Source organism: Diuraphis noxia, unplaced genomic scaffold (assembly GCF_037042655.1).
Source record: "Diuraphis noxia isolate RWA-SAM2 unplaced genomic scaffold, SU_Dnox_SAM2 contig0002, whole genome shotgun sequence".
Lineage (NCBI taxonomy): Eukaryota > Metazoa > Arthropoda > Insecta > Hemiptera > Aphididae > Diuraphis > Diuraphis noxia.
This window is the reverse complement of record NW_028301712.1, coordinates 56,699,790-56,706,406: the sequence shown is the minus strand read 5'-3', so window position 1 is coordinate 56,706,406 and position 6,617 is coordinate 56,699,790.

Here is a 6,617-nt window from a genome sequence, read left to right as displayed (position 1 = left end):
AATTTTATAGATACAATTTTCTTTATCTATTGCATATTTTTACAATAGTTTGGAAGATATTATTATATTATAGATTTAATTTCTATACGCTATATATATATATTGATTATAAATTTAAAAACACAGACATATTGATGATTAGACACATAGACAAATATTTATCATAATAATTCTAATGCATACAAAAATACCTAAGTACACCATCATGTTATTTTCAATTTTAAAAGTTTTGTCTTTTATTCTAATTTTTTTTTTTAGGGTTAGGGCTTCGAAAACTGAGGTCATTAGCCTAGGGAAGTGTAGGGGAAGGTACTGTAGATTTCGACACGTGGGTTTTTGGCAGAATTTTGAATGGGCACCCGTAGGTTTCTGCCATGCCCGGTTGGGGGGGGGGGGGGTGGCCTCTCTCTTCAGATACCGCGAAATGCCCAAAGAGCGATGACGCCCGTGACTGAGATTCGAACCGACGCCTTAGTCCGCTCGGCCACTCCACCCCCTTATTATAATTTTATTTAAGGTTTGATTTTACAATTTTAGAACCCAAAATAAGTGTCCTAAGTAGGATATTATTTTATAATTTTTGCCCTTGTTGTTATTTTATACTGTGTATTTTTGTTGTATTTGTCTGTTAACTTATTTATTCCTACGTAATAGATTAAATTAGTGTACTTTGAAGGTTATATATTGTACAATCTTGGATAGAAAATATTGACTACCTTACAGTTAATACTTCAAAAGATTTTTTTATTTTATTTTCTTATTGTATTTGTTGAAGAAGAAGTACAGAACAAAAGATGGAATAATTAACGGTTAGGGTTAGTTTATTAGTTTTTAACGAAATCGTCGAAATCGATTTTAGTACAAGGTTTATGGGTTTCTATATTAATCTATAATGATAAATAATGAATTTTCTGATAAAAAAGTTAGTTTTTTGATTGAAATTGTACATTATGAAGATAAGTCTTACTCTTGGTTTTAAGACTGTGAATTCAAAATATACATAGCCAGTGGCATCGGACCCATTTTACATGGGTGGATGGATGTTAAGTGAATCCAAGCAGGGCCGGATTTAGGGGGGGGCCCACGGGGCCCAGGCCCCGGGGCCCCCACAAGATTCTATTAATAAGAGGCCCCCACAAAATGATTACCTTTTTTTTTTTCTAGTAATTTGCAAAACAATATACTATTTTTTTTTAAGTTTGAAAATTGGTGCTATTAGTGTGTGATAAAACGAATCACTAGATTGTGAGGTAATTTTTTCCATTTCTACTTAATTATAAATAGTAAATTATATTATAACTACGCAACTATACTCTGTCCAGAGAGATTGACGGTCGAGCGAGCGCCGAGCTCCTATTTCCCTCTCTTTTGGCATCGTCGTCGGACACGTGCAGCCGGTCGACGGAGCGAGCCGTCGGTCGTCGTAGCGCGCCGTCGGTCGGTGGGCCGTCGGGGTGGGCATCAAGCTTATCGCTTGTTTAATAATACATATTTTTTCCTAAAACTTGTGTAAAACCGTAGGTACACATTGCGGAGTGGCTAGCGGCGGTTTTCGGTAAACATTATCATTTTCAATTTGTCACGTATTGAATCAGCCAACTATTACTACCTTGAACTAATGTACTAAATATTATTTAATGTATCAAATTTTTTATTGAAAATAATTTGAAGGATTTATTTTAGTTTACATTAGCATCAAATATATTTTAATAACAACTTATTTAATGGTTTTGATGTACTAATTTAAAAAAATAAAAAGAGATGACTTTAAAGGTTACTTGTACTTACTTATTAATTGTATTAACATTATATAAATCTGTATTAATTATGTTCAATAAGCAAAATTGACGTGATAAGAAATTAATAGCATGATGAGAGAATAACTCATCGGTAATATAATTTTAAAGTTTTAAAGCATGTAGATCAACTAAAAAATCTTATATTTCAATCTTGTATGGGCCCTGGGGCCCCCACAACATTAAATCCGGCCCTGAATCCAAGTATTAAGATTTGGGAATAATATTGTTTATAAGTATCTATATAAATTAGATGTATAAGTACTGAAATTGTAAATAATAATGCCAGATATAGCTATTTAAAGACTAAAGTACTATAAGTCAAGTTGATATCAACGTAATAGTGTATATTATAAGCGTTGTGGTACATTCTCAATTACCAAAGACTATGTCTGTCCATGAGTATAATGTAACATATCTTAGTCGTTAGCTTGTAAATTTTTGTATTTAATCGTAATAATATCATATAAATACTATAACTGTATATTGATTGCAAATATTTCTGGTATAATCGTGAAAATATATACAAATATTATCGAGTCAGCCATTCAGCCGAATTTCGAAACGGATTAGGTACATGCAATAGTTAAAGAAAACAATTCATGTGCAATGTTCTATATATGTTTGGTGGCTTGGTGATATGGCATTTACTGAGTTCAATTATTGTAAATTCAGTAAGGACAGAAGAAAGATACCAGTTTTGGTAATATACAGTTGGTTGAGTTATTTTTTTAATGTTTTTGGATTAAGCGTAAAACACTTTCTGACAATGGTTGAAAAAAATTTAAGTAATCGAAAATGTCTCAGGACTATGTAAAGGAGTCAAAATATTTCGAAAATTTATCATGATGTATAAGAAATGAAAAAATAAACATTTATTGAAAATTTCAAGTGTTTACGGTTATTTGTTTTTGAATAACAACAAAATAAGAAAATCTTCAGTTTTTTCCAGAACCTCTGTGTTAATAACTTATGTAGATAGATACATTTTGAATGCATTTTTCCTCAACATAATTTAGTTCAGGGCCACTTTATATAATATTAATCAATTTTAATCAAATCGAATTCGTATAACAATTAAATATGTACTCTGATAATACTATTGGGTAGATCTCTCCTCATATTTTTAGATCATTGAATAATATACTACGCAAATATGCTTATTGTAAACAAATACTATCACAGATTGTACGTATAAAAAAACAATATGCTAGAAGCATCCAAATGTGGCATGGTATAAAAGAAGTTTAATTAGGATTTATCATAAGTTAGATAAAATGTTGAAGTTATGGGTACAACTATAAACATTTTAGACTTTTGCAGCGATCTTCATACAAATTATATTTTAATAGATGTGATTAGGTACGTCTTCTTGAGAAATTTGTTTATACAGGGTGATTCTTTTATTAAACAACACTCATAATTTAAAAAAGTATTAACTTTTTTCAAAATATTTTTTTTACATGGTTTCAAGTTCTTAAAAACCCAACGTTTTTATTAAAAAATTATATTTTAAAATATTTTTTATCCTTATCATTTTTTAAGTTTTTTACTTTTTTGAATGACAACATAGAGTTTTAATTTCATATTTCAAAGCAGAATATTTTTCTAAATATTTTGATTCATAAAAATCGAATTTAGGACGAGTAGTTTATGAGTTATAAGTATTTAAAGCTTAGACAAGCGGAGTAGTGGACAAACATTTTGCGGGGTAACCCCGTACCACTCCACTCTGCCAATCTAAACTTTAAATACTTATAACTCATAAACTACTAGCCCTAAATTCAATTTTTATGAATCAAATACTTAGAAAAATATTCTGCTTTGGAATATGAAATTAAAACACTATGTTGTCATTCAAAAAAGTAAAAGACTTCAAAAATGATAAGGATAAAAAATATTTTAAAATATAATTTTTTAGTAAAAACGTTGGTTTTTTAACAACTTGAAACCACGTAAAAAAATATTTTGAAAAAAGTAAATACTTTTTTAAATAATGAGTGTTGTTTGATAAATCAATCTATAGTTTATTAACATCTTTTGAGTTTTCTTGAAATTTTAGGGAAGGTTCCATCAACACCTTCTAGTTGCACTGTATCAAAATATTATTTTATGTTTTTTAATCTATATTAAAATACTAAAATGTATTAAGTATTTATATTTTATCTATAAATTTAAATTTCTATTTTAAACGATGTTTTAAAAATAGGTGTATTTGTATTAAAATTAAAAAAATGTTGGAAATGACATCGATTATAGCAAAAACCGTTTGATAGTTTTTGAAACTGTAGATTTTGAATTATCTAAAGAAGAGTTAAAAAAAAAATAACAATCATAATATTTGTTGTTCGTTGCAAAAGGCAATCTTGCAAATACTATTGTAGTAAGTATAGTAACTGAATTAATATTATACTATTCGTTATGATAACTACATACGTTTATTAAATATGAACCGTCTCGGATCGACCCTATCTTTAATCAGTTCCCACTTAAATAAACACTAAAATCTTTGTATAGAATTGTTATTATTATTTTACTACTTATTTGACTACATAATGTAATTTTATTTTGTTTTATTGTATGTCTTGTGATATAATATAAAATATTAATATTAAAATTAACACATTATTATTAGTGCAATCTTTATAAATTTTTCAATAATCAAATGTTGTCATCCTATGGTCTAACGTAATAAGTGTAATATAAAAGTAATTAAATCAATACTAGTATATCGTTATAAAAATGCATATACAGTCATACCAAGATACTATTTAACTAGGATAATCGAAATCCTAAATACTTTAATAAACTATCTTCACTATAAATTATAATTAGTAGGTAAATTATTAAAAATTGAATGATTGTATAAAATGTTAAAATAAAAATTAATTCGTAATTTGTAAAATATATATATATATATTTTTTTATTGATCTTGAAATTTACATAAATAAATTTCCGCTTCGACAACACAGGCCACTAGCGTTACATTTTTAGTAAAATACAATTATATAATAATAAATATGGTATATATCTTGAATAATTTTAAAATATTTTAGTTGTTACTTACAGTAGGTTTATTATTTTTGTTGTTTTGAAAAATTCTATTGTGTTGGATTCAGTTCCAGGGTTTGGACCTAGACTTATTTTGATGTCGTGGATTATGTTTAGTTCTTCCCTTTATATTTGGCATACTCTGCATTCTTCAAAAATGTGTTTAATTGTGAGTGTGGTGACACATGTTTGACATATTGGTAAAATATATTATATCGGTATTAAATCGTAGTTCTAAAAACCAATTACGTTGAATTCTATTTTTTTGGTTTAAAAGTCTAAGTTTTTAAAATTCAGTTCTTAAAGTATATTTTAAAACAACAAAAAAGTAAAGCGTCCAGAAAAAATAAATTCTTATTAAAGAATACAAATTATGAAAATAAAAAAGGAAGTGAGCATGTTTGCAGGTTTATATATTTATATCTACTGATTTCTTTATTTTTGTCAATATAAATTATTTGATGCTCTGTAATTTTTATTTGAAAGATAAGAAGTTAGTTATTTATATTTTACTATTTAATTAATATAAATATATATTAAATTATGTATTCCATAGTAAATGCCTTATATTTGTTATTATTATTATTATTTTTTTTTTTTTGACAATAATGAAATCATAATTATTTTAATTTAAACAATATTATATTAAAATTTCAAGATTTTTATCAAATATTTATTACAACCATTGTTACTTTTAAAATCATAAGATTTGTTTTTAATAAATCAAAGAATTTATTTGAGCTCAGGCTATGAACATTAAGAGTTTATGTCGTAAAATAATAAAATAGATTTATAATCATCGTTTATCATTAAATTTTAATTGTGTAAGTATTCAAATTTATTTATTCGAATTAGTTTCGAAATATACGCATGTGTTGTCTTCGTCTTTCAAGTGCGGAACATGGCAAATTTTATGCTCAGCCGTTCCAATTTAGCTTCGTTAGGTTAGGTTAGATTATTATCTAGGTTTTCACAGAGGCTTTTTATTATATTTCAATTTTGAAGCAACTATTATGAGTATTTTTAAAACTGTGAATTGCTTGTATATCTTAAAATACTCATAACTCGCTTCAAAATTGAAATATAATAAAAAAAACCTCTGTGAAAACCTAGATAATAATGTTACCTTTAATTCTTATAAGAGGTCAATTTACTCTAAGTTGTAAACTAACGGAGCTAAATTGGAACTGCTGAGCATAAAATTTGCGATGTTGCGCACTTGAAAGACGAAGACAACACGTGCGGGTGTGGCGTCCTCTTAATGTATGGTTATTGGTTGCCTAACAGTCTTCACAATTATAATTAAGATAAATAAAAATAATATTATACTTCGGACTTTTGAGTGGGTAGGTAAAAACTCATTATTTGATTACATTTTAAAGTGATTATTATGAATTAAGAAAATTGATTAAAATATATATTATAAATATCAATGGTTCTATTCGAGTTATTGATTCAAAATTAAATAATTGAGTGACACGGATCCTTTAAAAATATAGTGATTCCGTATATTACTCTATCGTATATTAATGTTGAATAAATTAGAAGTAACTGTTGTTATAAAAATAATTCAACTGATTTTAAGATTAGGCATACAAAAACAAATCTTGAAATCTTAATTTTGAATAATTCGAATCATTTTTTTTTATCTAATTTTTTGGTAAATTTTACATAAAAATTGCAAGATGAATATTAAATATTTTTATTACTATGCGTATTATTATTATCTTTTTGTATACGTAAAAAATAATGTGTGTTTTTTCTTTCAC